Source organism: Rhipicephalus microplus, chromosome 1 (assembly GCF_043290135.1).
Source record: "Rhipicephalus microplus isolate Deutch F79 chromosome 1, USDA_Rmic, whole genome shotgun sequence".
NCBI lineage: Eukaryota > Metazoa > Arthropoda > Arachnida > Ixodida > Ixodidae > Rhipicephalus > Rhipicephalus microplus.
In genome coordinates this window covers 187,739,774-187,754,022 of record NC_134700.1, presented here as the reverse complement: position 1 = coordinate 187,754,022, position 14,249 = coordinate 187,739,774, and the positions used below count along the sequence as shown (strand labels likewise).

General features: G+C 41.6%; 1 long non-coding RNA gene across 1 annotated transcript in view; it reads left to right on the top strand.

The window, feature by feature from the left end:
• LOC142769050 (uncharacterized) overlaps positions 1 to 9,679 on the top strand; it is an 82,080-nt gene extending 72,401 nt beyond the window's left edge. The window contains exon 4 of the long non-coding RNA XR_012885625.1: positions 9,430 to 9,679. This is a non-coding gene — a long non-coding RNA (uncharacterized LOC142769050). The remainder of the gene's footprint in view (positions 1 to 9,429) is intronic.
• Positions 9,680 to 14,249: the final 4,570 nt, after the last annotated feature.

Here is a 14,249-nt window from a genome sequence, read left to right as displayed (position 1 = left end):
CCAGTTTTTTTATCGAGCGAATATTTTAAATACATGAAAAGACAAATAACACCATGAGCCACATTGATAAAACTGTGGAAAATGGGCTCATTATTTCCTCGTGATTTCCAGCGCCAGCTTTTATGAAGAGATCACCAGAACAGACAAAACAAATATTGTGGCGTGATCATCGTCACGCTGGCACAGTATACTATTCCTAATTTATTCAACTTACCATCGCGCTGAAGAGACCGCACCTAACCATTAAAGCATAAGATCTTCTTTTATGACTTCTTTACCCGTCCCAACATTGAATACATTTGAGAACAACGCAGGACACCATCGAGCCTGGGATCGGGAATTCATAATGGTAGAGACCAAAACACTCCTTCTTTCCTATATATTGTTATTATTTCCAAGTTAGCTTTGTTAAAGGCCATGTTCAGCAGTAGAAGTGGAAATTGACAACTGATGCACTACTTTAGCAGCATTAGGGTAATTTAAGTGTTAGCAATGCCACCTGAGAGAAGGAATGTGCAAAATATGAAATCATCTCGACAATGCTCGTGCACTGCGCAGCTGGGAAAGGTGGAACGACGCATGCATCGAAAAGCGGCTCGCATCCCGACCCACATCAGCAACTAAACGATAATGAATGTACGGGTCTCACCTATCCACCAATCACAGAGAGGGTCCCCTCCAGGGGGACTAAATCAAAGAACACTGCATCACCACAATAATGAAAACATTAAAAGCTGTTTGGAGGATCACAACAGAGAGGGCAATTCCATGGACAGCACTGTCTCAATTAACAAGATGACAGTCCTTCTAGCACAGTTTAGGCACAACGATGTTACACCTGTGAAACAGAAACAGCGCTAGACTTACATCACTAAGAAACTGGAAACTAGGTGTGCGTGTCAAAAGACGTTCTGCGATGTAGAAGACTGGGCACTAGTATGAATTCGTGTACCCAGGAATGGACGGAACAATAGTTCAGACCTCGTTAAATAAAATAGCTGAATGTACTGCCTTTCTGGCAGTAACGTTCTAATGTTTTTCAGTACTGTCAGCATATTATATGCCCTCGTGTGCATCCCTAAACTAATGACCGTAAGTTTATCTCGCCGTTTAGCTTTATTAGTAGGAACTTGTTCTCTCAAGAAAACACCGTGTGGTACCATTCGTTGTGCGCGTTTAGGCTTTCATACTGGTATTTTATGCCTACTGCTAACATTTTCAGGTTTACTACAAATAGAGCTGCTATAAGACCACGACCACCGCCGACTTTGGTGTCGTAGTTATCCGCCACCACCGTCGAGGTCTGTAACCGGTATCACGCGCAATGAAAAAAAAAAAAACTGTAAGGTCCGATATGCGCAAACTTTAGGTGACTAAAGTACCCAGGCCACTTTCTTTTTCTTGCCAGTCGACGTGTTGATCTCGCCGACGCATTGATCTCGACAAGATACGAAGCAATGCAGGCAACTCACGTGCTTTTCGGGGCCTCCTTTGATCAAGCTACAATATCGTGTAATTACGTCATATAATATGAAAGCCTGTGACGTCTTATTGACGTCACATGGTGAAGTCATCACGTGAGGATTTTTTTTTTCAATTACTTGTGTTATGACAATGTGGGAGGGCAGTCGATTTTCGCATTTGGCGGGGCTTGTGAGGGTTTCGTTATATGCGCTATATCTACGGTTTAACGGCCCAAAAGCATGATATGATTAGGAGAGATACCGTAGAGGAGGACTCTGGAAATTTCGACCACCATGGTTTTTTTACGTGCACCCAAATGTAAGCACGTGGGCCTCAGGAATTTTAGCCTCCATTGAAAATGTGGCCAACGAGGCCTTGATTCGATTCCACGACCCATGGGTCAGCAGCCGAGTTTCGTAGCCACTAGACCACCATGGCGGGTAGGCCGAATGGGTTTGAACTGGGACCGTGTGCGTGGTAGTCGAGAGTTCTTCTAGCGAGTCACGCCAGTGCTGGAAGCTCGTTTTTTACAAAACCTATTCAGGCATCCTGCCGGGAAATAGTCGCAGTTACAGAATTATTTTTTATATTAAAAAAAGTTTAAAAATCAACCAGGTGCCACACAATGCCACTTGCTAACAAGAGGGTGGTTTAAAACTTTGCAACCATCACAAATGACTCAACGATAATTTTTTACCGATGCCAGTAACCACGTGAACATAGTGCCAATAAATAGCTCACAGATGTGAAGGGGGTACCTCGATTCACAGCAGAATTTTGATTAATGGCATAGCGACTGCTGTCCTAGCTCGCAAAAAAGTGTGAAGATTGATAGCGTGCTTGCTACGTTGCTCGTTTACTTGCCGTAGACGCCCCAAAAAAGTTTACAACGGGCTACAGAAAGGGCGGCCGTCCAGCTTTTACGGCAACTATGCTGCTTGTTACGCGTAGGACTGGCGTTGTTAGACATTTAGGATAACTTATTTTGCCACATGATCAACAACATAGGTCTCACTACTATTTTTGTTGAATTCAGCTCACAACACAAGCCTAAGTGAAAGAGTTATTACCACTGAATAGTAGCGTCATAACACCTGGATACTATAGCCAGGTAGTAATCACATTTCTTTTCTTCACGAAGAAAAAGTGTTTGAACCTGAAAGACTTGCACCATGTTTGCAGAATTTCAACAGACTCATGTGATTGTTCTTTAAAGCAATAGATTTAGAAACCTTCGTTGGCAATGCACTTCATAAGTCCGTGTTGTAATGTAAGCATATAATCAGCTTTTCGTTGAGTGTATTTAGGTTCTATACATCATTACGACTGGTAACAAAGACAGGTAAAAGAAACGCTATCCTATCGGACAGTGTGTTGTACGGGCTTTTTCATGCATCTTGGGTGTGAAATTTTTGTTGTCAGTAGGCCTAGTTTGTGTACGCTTTCTTCCCTCCTTCATCCTTTTATGCTCACATACAAGAACCTTGACAGATACACAAGCCTGCCTCGCTACCCTCGTCAATTTCAAGCAGGTTCATTATTGAGCACTGCATGCGCCCTAAAAACACGTGTCTGTGTACTGGCGCGCATACAGTTAAACGTTGCGCATGTGAAACCTACGTCTCTCTCTCTCAGGGTTGGTTCTAAACTCATTTCACCCACCACTTTATAATCCCTCCAGTGCATCCTAATGAGGGCAATGACAAGTACGTGCGTTCCCAGATTGTGGCGTAAGATATCGCAGTGTCATATTTTCGGGTGGACTGGATCACAATGTATAGATATACTGAAAAAAGGTGAAAAGAGGCGCTCGCCTACTTCGCTTGATAAGAGCTTCATATCTGGTTTCTCATCTTATATTTGCATATCAATAAAGGTGAGCTACGCCTGTCTTGAATGCTCCTTGCCCTGGCTTCAAAGCAGTCACCGGCGTACTTCACTTATTTAAGTTCCCTCTCGATAGACACTCTGTACGCACCACATGATTGACAATGTTTGCTCTGGTTGAATTGGGTAGATAGAAAAAGTATTTTGAAGCTGGGTGTTATTAGGGGCAGTTGAAAAAGGCAGTGCGAGTTGAATGCATTGTGGAGGTACAGGAATGTGGCATTCTTCAGCTTGCATATAATGCGCTCTGTTCTCTTTTGAATGACTCGCTGAGAAAAGGTTATTGTTTATATACCCTCAACCACGTTTTTCCTATAACCTCTACAGCGTAAAAAGTAGTTACACAAAATACAAAAACTATCAAGTAAAGAAAAGAAACAAGTTGCAAACTGAACAAGGTAAAAGATAACAAAGTGTCTAGAGTGCGTTCACACACACATATTTCGTCACACACCCCTTCATTTCGTTTACAGTGGCCCATAGCTGTTTGTAAGAAGTGCTAACCTAGTCCAGTGTTATTCAGGAGGAGGTTCACCTTTTGCTGAGGATAGTTTTAAAAACATGGTCTAAGTTATTTCTGGAATATGAGAGCGTGTTTTTTTAAGCTTTGTTGTTTCTTTCAGTAATGTTTTCTATCATTTGAGTTCTTTACACATTCTAGAACATTGCTCCCAACACTCATCTCCATGACTCACATTTCGGCTAGTCAAAATGCTGTATGTTTAGCTGGAAATAGTTTGCATACACTACTTCTTATCAGAGTCTGTTACGAAACACCTCTGGTTGTCGCAGAATATCTGACCTTGATGAATATGTTTTCTGGATCGAATTCATAAAGTAATGCCCACATTAACTTATAGTGCTTTGCTACAACTTGTTCATAAAACAGTGGTTCACTTCTTGTCTATAGCAGAGATATTTTCATGAAGTGTCAATAATGAACTCAATATGTCTGCATTTTTATAAAATATACCTGGTAACCTATTGCATATCTGAGGCGGATACTACAGCAGAAGAAATTCCCAAATAACCTGCATAAGACTTGCCATCATACAAAATTTTGTTTGATTGAGTGCATTTAAATCAAACACGCCATTAATCCTCAACATGGGGCCTAACATTCCGACACTGCTAAATGAATTGTGACGGCCGTCTTGCGTAGCCTTCTCTGAGAGAGTACCTGCGGGCTGGCTGTGAATCGGTAATTATACTATAATTAATTATAATTATATATATTATATAAAATATATATAATAATTATAGTATATTATTAATAATTTTTTTAATTATATATAATATAATTATAGCACACGAGGAGATCACGTGATAAACAGGTGTCTGCTTTGTGTGGCTATTTTTTCGTACCGCTATATTTATATATAAAGGAAACCTGAAACACTTTTTCAAGTAACCTTATAATTAACTCACTGATGGAGTTTAGAGCCCCATAAACTCAACGCCGCAAAAATTTTAAGAATTCGTCCAGTGCGAGCAAAATTACAAAGATTTATCGCATGCTGCCATTGCTTCCTCTCTTCTTTCGTCCCCACAAAAGCGCTGAAGGCTAAGCAGAGAGGGATGGCAGGGGCCAAGAAAATACATCACCCACGTCTTGTAACCTTGAGCACTTTTTTTCTTTTTGTTTTCCTTTGAATGCGCGGCTTCTTCAGTGTGACCGCGCACGCACGCGCGGACAAGTGGTGGCCATCCCCGGTGATCTCCGTAACGACCGAGCTCGCTATGTTGAAATCAGCCAATCACTGATAGATGGGCTTTCTACGGGTAATTATGGAGCGTATTCTGTAGTTTTTTGAGTGAAGAAAAAGAAATTTTTAGCTCGCTTTTGCAACTTATTGTGAATTTCAGATCGTGTGCTGCGCTCTAATATTTCGCTTGCGCGTTGTCAGGAGCCTCTACCACCGATCAGCAGCATTTTTTAGCACGCTCAAAACGTTTTAAAGGCCCCCTTTACCGATGTTCATCCTACAATGTGCGCTTTGCAAGAATAAGGCTCCACTGTACCGCACCACATGGGCATGTCTACTTATAACTTGGGAGTCACAAAAGGCTCAGACTCGAGCAGATATAGGCTTAGCTTACCGCTTGAGTTAAAGCGCACATAGAGTGTTTCTTCATGCAGACTTTGGGCATTTAGAAGAAATCCCCAAGTGACCCATTCTTTGTAAAGCGGGAGTAATGGAGTTTCGGAGCAATTTGAGCAAAAATGAAAATCGTTTTCTCTCTTTTCAAGTAATAGAGATGTATTTGTAAAGCCTGTCGCAATGCTAAGTAAGAAATCTCGCAAGGTCATGTTACACAAGGGAAGTCGCAGTGAAGTGGACCTACATTATGTTCTTATTTTAAGACGTAAGCTCACGCACAGCTCTCTCTCTCTCAGGCGCGCGCTTTTGGCACGTCATAAGAAGAAAAAAGCGTCGGCTTGTAATACTTTGCATGACTTTTGCCTTCAGTGTTATTTATGTTAAAAAGTTATTTTATTTAGACCATTTTGTTCTTTAGCGGCTACAGCAAAATTTTTTGAATGCTCTAATTTTGTTTTATGGAAAAACCAGGGCCGTGCATTAACACGACAGAAGATTGAGAACCAACACCAAAGATCACATACTTACCTAGGGTTTTCCAGGAAGCTAACCACGTTACATGATTGTGAGATTCCATTGCATGCGCATTGTTAACTAAAAATAGGTACCGTGCATCTAAAAGCAGGAGGTAACTCATAGGGATAAGCAAAACTCTTGCGTTTTCTGCCTGTGCAGTGAACAGTCGTAAGTATGCATACCACATTTATAATGAGTTTGAAGTATTACTATTTTTCTTCTTGCAATAAACAAGAATTAATTTAGGTCACATACGCGTTCATCTCTGTGTCTTTCGAAAACGGTTTTGACAAATCTTCAAAAGAAAGCTAATATTTTCAATCCGTGTCGAGGCGGAATCGTTAGTAAACAGTTCTGGCACTCCAACTAGAACTCTTTATCAGACTGACAGTAAGAAAGCCGTCCTATACGTTAATGTCTTCCCGGACTGCGGTAACCCACTTGCTTCACTAAAGCGATTGCTTTCACAGAATAAATGAAAAGTTCATCATGATAAAACGTTGCATCCCGGTGAACAACAAGCACAGGCAACATGCGCACGTGGCACTTGATCTCTATTTTTCAAACCTTTTCGGGCATTTATTCCTTAAAACGATGTTGATGCTTATGTCAACTACAACAGCACAGATGAAAAAAAGGGGGGGGGGGCAAGCAGAGAAGCTGCTGGTCAAACTCAATGATGGTTGCTTAGGTGTGGCATGTAAATCTCATTACACATGTTTATAAATTTGCAGCAGAAGATGCGGCCACAGACGAAATGATAAATGAGTGCACTCTTCGAATGTTCATAGTACCCTCCTCGAAGCGGCGCCTCTTAATGGCTGCCAAAGCAACGCTTGGTGGCACTGCGACTTGGAATAGACAGTGCCATCTCTGGCAGAAAATTGAAAGCTGTGGATTTACGTCACGTGCTTTCCCTTCTCTCTGCAGCGGTTCCGCTTGCTTCCGTGTACGCGCAGGGCTGTTGCGCTGCACTTACTGTGCCGCGAAGTGCACCGCTTCAAAACAAGTCTCTTTCTTTCTTTCTTTATTTTACCCTCAGGGCTTTACAGCATTGTAAAGGGGAGGGGCAAAAAGCAAAACATACACGTAATAAGTCAGCCAACGCACAAAAACTACAAAAGATTCAATAATAAGAAAACGTTGGACGGGGAAAAGTTGGACGGGCAAAAGCGAAACGGGCAAGAAGCAAAACATACACGTAATAAGCCAGGCAACGCAAAAAAGATGCAAAAGATTCGATAATAAGAAAACGAGAAAAAAAAAGAGAATGTGGTGTGAAATACAAGTTTCGAATACGATGAGGAATTATCGCGTGCGCAACATGAAATTCAATTTACATGGAAGATGTCAAGGCCTGACGGAACGCGTCAGGTTCAGTAATACTGGCGGTTGATGCTGACAGAAGATTCCAGTCGCGACATGTGTTAGGAAGGAAAGATTGGGAAAAGGTGACGGTGTTACTTCGAGAAATATGCACTTTGTGGGGGTGATCTATGCGGGATGATATAAACGATGCAGGCTGTAATAAGCGCGATTTTAGAACGTGATTGTGATAGTATATTTTTTGTCTCATGACTGTACAGGCACTTCAAAAAAAAAACTAATCAAAGCAGGAACGTCTGTTAATCACGTTTACGTTGTGGAGCAAATGAAAATGACGCCCGACCTAATGCGAAATGCATTTCTGAAGTCAGTGACATTAATGTGTATAAGCTGTGTGTAACCTTGTTTCTGATATACTTTGAATATTCCCGTTGTCCTATATGCAGTGCGAAATGAAGCCACGCACGCTATCTTTCTTCTACGTTGTCGACAATGAAAAACACAAGATTGTTTTTTTCGATGTGCATGCTGGCAGTAGCAGACGCGTACTGTCATGAAAAAATTTTCGCGGCGTACAAAAAGGAAAGAAATGTGTTACGGCCTAGCTCTAAAGAGCCTTATGAGGTAACAGTCATGTTTTCCATACCAGTGGAGCATCACCCACTGACAGCAGTGAAAGCGCTAGCTTAGCTTTAATCGCTGCGAAGCAAGTTGAACTTCTCGCCTTATTTTTTTCTTGTTTTTGTATTCTCCTGCCATGCTTGCACTTCAAGTTTATGCGAATATAGACTGTAGACCAGTATGTAGCCTCGTGCACGAACGAAGGTCAGCGTGAGAGGTTGCCGAATTACAGGCACGACGTGATAACGAGCGTACGACGAGCTTGCAACTAGTCAACAAGTAAACGCACACTTGAAGCACTCTAGAGAGCGTAACACACACACACGCGGCGTGCGTAAAAGAAAACCGCACATCTCCTTCACATTGACTTCACATTGGCTCCTTCACGTCTCCGATGTGGACAATCGTAATTCATGCAAGAAGTACCAGTTCAATTCAGCGGATTGAGTAAATACCAGCGCTAATGAAGCGACAGAGACAAAGCAAACCAGCAAAGCAAGGTCTAAGTTTGCTGAAAGTGTGCAGACGTTTGTTCTGGTCAATGATGCAGCCTTCCAGATGTGTTAATTGCAGGCGGCAAAGCTTTCACAATGTGTGGAGTTCAGTTGAAATCAACCAACAATGCAACGCTAACCGTGGTGTGACTATGTGAATCGGAACATCCAACAATGACAACTACGTCTCAGAAACACAGAATCAAACACATAGTCTTAACATGCAACTGTAACCGGACTTTCCAAATGCGAGGAGACAGTGACCAATCTTTACCGTATGCCGTTGCATGGCCACGCTACGCTACGTGCGGATTCAGGTAGCCGAAACAAATGATTTCAAGCAATCAATTGAGAGAATCAAAACGCACTGTGAGACAGAGCTAGAACTTCTAAACCCTATTGTATTATTTTTTCTGTGGTGAACCGCGCTTGTTTTCTTTTTCTCTCTTACAACTTGTAAAATAAATAAAAAAAATTATTTATGGGAAAAAACACATTATCTGAAGACTGCACTTTGGGAAAGTTAACGCAGTTTGCCTTTGACTTAATAATTTTGATAAGCAAGCGAGTACTGAAGGGACTTCTTTGTACCATGCACGGATGACGTTCTTAACAGCCACCTCAAGAAAACTGCTCAAAGAATCGCCTTGATACTTCTTCTGGTAGCGCCAGCTGTAGTGTTTTTTGTGTTTTTAGTCATACCTTACGACCCACTGTTCAGCTACAATCCTCCCCCTTCATTTTTTTTTTGTTGGCGAAGGACTTAAAGATTCCTTTTAAAGTGCACTTTTTTTTCTTGCATGACATGCGTCACCACATAACACAAAGGGAGAGCGCACATGTCGCTAAGATACTTATTTGCGTGAGCAGATAATACTTTGTTGATGTCTGCTCTTCTGGCCCAGCACTTGGCTTCAAAAACTACTCCTCGTTTCACGAATTTAGTTCTTCAATATTCTTCTTCGAGTCATGAGGTAATTTTTCTTTTTCTCCTCGCCCTGCCATATTTTGTTTTTCAGATGCTATTTTTACTGAAATCGCCTAAAGGTTTCTTCGTAAAAAAAGCTACAAACATCATGGCAGTGCTGCCGCCAAAGCCGGAGGAGTATTTTTCAGCTGGACCAATCAGATTACCCAGGGGAGAGTTTAAAATTTCTAATTGCCACTTTCGAGTCGGCACTCCAGACTGCTCTGGCATGGTTGTTTTAATTAGGAAGGATTCGAAAAGTGCCAGGTGAAAATGGCCAGTCGCTTTATTTTACTTTACGTGTTGATGTGACTTACAAAAGAACAGTGTCACAATTAAAAAGTCTTCTGAAACAATGGCTTTTCAACCGTTCATTCTGCTCTAACAGAACGTTCGAGGACCTAAGTTCGACGACACGTGAAAGTATACAACCAGCACTGATTGTCTCCTAGTGTCTGAAAAGACTTATTTCGCGTCTCTAACCTAAAAAGGAAATACGCCTAGCACGAGAATTTTTCATAACACCCTTTCGTTGTGAAATATTCCTGACGGAGATGTGTGCCTTAGTGTGCATGAAACGGAAAAATACAAAAAAAGTCCCCAATCAATGGCCAGGCAACATGTACTTTATTCCTTGAATAGTCGAAATGCCCGTCATAACTGTGCTGAAACTCCAGACACACTTAGTACTCGGTGTTTCATAACTAGGCAATATATTTGATTTCGAGGCAATAGAACCTTATAAGACACTATGTGATAAAAGGGATTCGGTAGTGTTGTGTCTGATCGTCTGCGTCAGACGTTGTTGGAAAAAATGCACTATACACAAATCCCAGTAAGTTATGTGACTCCGGATGCTTACTGAAATCATGAAGAATAAATGATGCACTGATGTCAAACGAGCACTAAGAAGCAGCAAAAATAACTCCCGATATCAAATACAAAAAGTATGCCGATTTTCGTTCATGAAAAATTTAGTGTGTGCGTGCATCTTCATTTGTGACCATATGTCTTACATGGCGTCGGCAAACAACGCCAATAGTTTTGTCCATCTGGACTATGTTACTTCCTTTGTGCGATTCGGGAACACATTTGCCTGAAGGTTTCATGTGACTTATGTTTTATTATTTTGGTCGGCAGAGAGTTAGGTGGGCAGATGAGATTAAGAAGCTTGCGGGCCCAAAGTGGCAGCAGCAAGCCCAGAACCAAGTTGACTGGCGTAACATGGGAGAGGACGTTGCCTTGCAGTGGGCGTAGTGATGATGATGATGATGATGATTGATTATGATTATGATATTAGGCATAAGGTGATCAACTTTTTCATGACTTATTATGTATGGACCGCTTCGCTCTAGTGGTGACCATTCTGAAGGAAGTGTGGTGCAAGGCGGCATTCTCTTTTTTTGTTCTTATCTTCCCGCTCTTTTCTTGTTTGACTTCTGTCTTTGTCTAAGCTTTTTGCCTGTTTATTTGGATATCTGTTTTTGTCTGTCTATACGTATTTCTTTTTCTTTCTCGCTCTTTTTTATTTCTTTCCTTTCTCGCTCTCTATCTCTGCAGGCCTTCATTTCATTTTTTCCTCTTTCTCTGATTTTATCTAACACACTCTTTATCTTTGTACTTTTTCGACTTATTATCTTTCAATTTGTCTTTTTCTTTATTTTTCATGCTGTACTCTACTGTCCCCCTCTTTCTTGACCTCCTACTTATCACTAAACTTCCTTTTGCCTCTCCCTTTCTTTTACCACTCCCTTGCTCAGCAGTACTAAACGACGGTATACTTTGCTCTGCTCCCGTGTTCGGGTATGCGAATGGTTAGAGCGCTTCACTACGAATCAAAGACTGACAGGGTATAATACATCTTGACCAACATTTTTGCCGAAAATTTCTTGCTGCTTGCATTCATTTGTGAGCGAAGTTGACAAGGAACAACAGGACGAAAAGATACGTGACGGTAGTGTTCTGTTCGCTCTGGCCGGTCTAGTAGGAAGCCTAAACATTTGAGACGCTATGTACACAAGTGTGTGCACCACTTGTTCTTGCTTTTTCTCAGTGTGCGGAAATGTATAAATGGCTCTAAATTGGGGGTCTAGAAGTATGGTGCAAACGGAAGATACATCGCCTGACATAATGTTGATGACTTCTGAACGTCTATGGGGACAAAAAAGAGAGAAAAACATATAAGAGCATTGATGGTGGCTTTAAATTCATAAATGAGGCTACTGACCCAAGAATCGCACTAATGTCTGCCTAGGTCCTCTGTTTTCGATAAAAATATGTCCATAAATCTCGCCAAGACGCTGTGAGAAGCAGTACAGAATAAGGAATTCAAAGAAGCTTTCGAAAAAGAAAAGGTGATGAGCGAGGAGACGTGAGGTCAGCACTTTTTCTGGTTCACTGCGAATGGCGACGGTCGCCGCAAGTGTCACATCACGTTCGGGCAAATTCGGCTTGAGGACGCGGCTTGCTTTCACGACTGACTTGCTGCAAAGCCCGTCGGGGCGCCTAAACCATCTTTGGCGGCTGATGGCTGGCGCTTTCGGGAGGTCGCACCCATTCGTCGGCCTTCGTCGCGTCCGCACCGTGTAGTACGAAGAAACCGTAACAAGCAAGGGACATCTATTGAGAAAACAAATGAAACAGTTGAGGATGCTGACAACCTCTCTGTGTAGGCACCAAAAGGAAAAATGCTACAGGAGAAAAGCACTACAAAAGAAAAGTACTACAGTGAAATAGAATCACAACGCTTAGAGTTATCGAGGGCAAAGCAACAGGAAGTAAGCCTCGGGTCAACAAAAGGAATTCGAGCAGAACAGACTTGAAATACGTACAATGAAAACGAACAAAAAAGACTAATGCATTTTATGGCATTCGGGCTCGGAGTTGGTTGTGTATTTTAGTAGTACTGTGTAGTTTTTCTTTTGACGGATGGTCAGCGATCAAGCGGATGCATCGGAACTGTAGGTTACGTTGTGTTTGCAAAGTAAGTTTTTTATTGCTTCTCTAGGACGAATGTATGTTCTTCCCTTTTTCAACACCACAGATTCTTGCTGCGTTCACATTGACATTCTGCTCTGTCGCCATTGGATATTTCGATTCCCTTAGCCAAAATTTCATTTCTTCTGGCGTCGTTGCATTTCTTCTTTTGTCCAATACGTGTATCTCCATCTTCCTGTCTCCTTACCGATTCGATTTATGGTAGTGCAAAGACAGACCCATCGTCCTACAGGATCCCTATATGCCTGTTTCACACCCCAATTCCTGCCGTGAGTCTGGTCAGATCCTGATGTGTTGCACCGCTTTGCTTACAGCCAGATCCTCTTTGCTTTTGCCTTTCACCAACTCGTTTCTTGCAAGCCTGTACTAAGATTCGTGACGCTCGGTTACTTTGGAACACGTTTCGATCCTTGACTCTGTTTTTTCTTGTTTTTACAACGCTGATTGACTCTACTTCTTCTTTCTCCTTTTACACTTTTTCTATTTCTCTTTCTTTATGCGAAATAATTTCGATCCGCACAAGCTGGCTCTACGCAACTTGCGAGTGGCCAAGTTTGACAAGCAGGGATATTTAGGGATCACATGGCTTTGATGCTTGGATGACTGGCTGTCAAGCCACCTATCACAAGCATTTTTAGAAGCCTGACTTTTATAGCATTCGTGGCCACTGCTGCCTTTAAAACAAATACTCTGTAGCCGTAAAACGTGTTCTTACTCCACTTCTGTATAACATAAAGCGTACTTTACATCTGTCATAGTGTTTTGTGAAGAAAAATAGAAGCATGGAAAGTGTTTATTATACACGTAATTAAAACCTAAAGTATTCGACGTCTTTTTTTCTTAACCAAGAAAACCTGACCGCTTATGTAGTTGCTGATTATAAACAAAAGTACCTCCTCTTACGCATGTGCCTTTTGAACAATTTCAGCTGAGGTGCTTTGAACGTACATCTGCGATTACGTGTCTTTCATGCACTCGTAGACAAGCATCATACCGCGAAAAGTAGAACACATAGTATGTAGGAGTGCCTACTTGAGAAGTTTTGCACCTATAGATTCTTCACATTGATCAATCAATCTAGATAAGCGTAGTAGGCTAAAGTCAAGTTTAAGAATCCTAGACTTGTGACCTCAGTGTCGGCAATAACCACACACCTCTCCCTCCCTGACGAAGTCAACAAATGAAATCCTTAAGAAAAGTTGTGTGTACGTTAAATAACCCCAGATGGTTGAAATTTCCAGCGCCTTCCACTACGGCGTCACTGATAATCATATGATGTTTCTCGGACGCTAATCCTCTCATCCTACTACTAACTTCTTCAAGAAAATGTCAAAGGAGAAAATATACTTGCCTTTTTAGCCTTTACGTAACACTCGCTGCCGAAGACTGAAACAAAATAGCGCATCGCCAAGCAACACGCACACGTATTCTACTCTTCGCCACAGCACCCCGCACGAACAGTAATGAACTTAGTATGTACGTATGTATGACATAGTTAAGCATAGCGATCATTTAAGAAAATAAGATAAAAGTAAGATAATTTGTAATCGAAAAGATGCATTTTCGCCAATGTTTTTCGAATTTACATCACAACTATCACTCTCACAATATGTTTCTACTCCGTGGTTTAAAATTTTGTGTGTGTACCACTTGCTCTCCAAATGTATAGGCAGTTGTTAACGCTGATTTCGTTCACTCACTATCCACTCATTTCTGTATTCTGTGTACTTAGCTTGAGGAAGACCCTAGATGGGTTTGTTTCTGTGAAATATCTCACCACTGATCTTGTGAAGCATCAGTGCTAAGTAGGTAACAAATGATCATAGTTAACGTTCTGCGCGGAGTTTAACACAAATATCATAAGTAGTAAAGTAT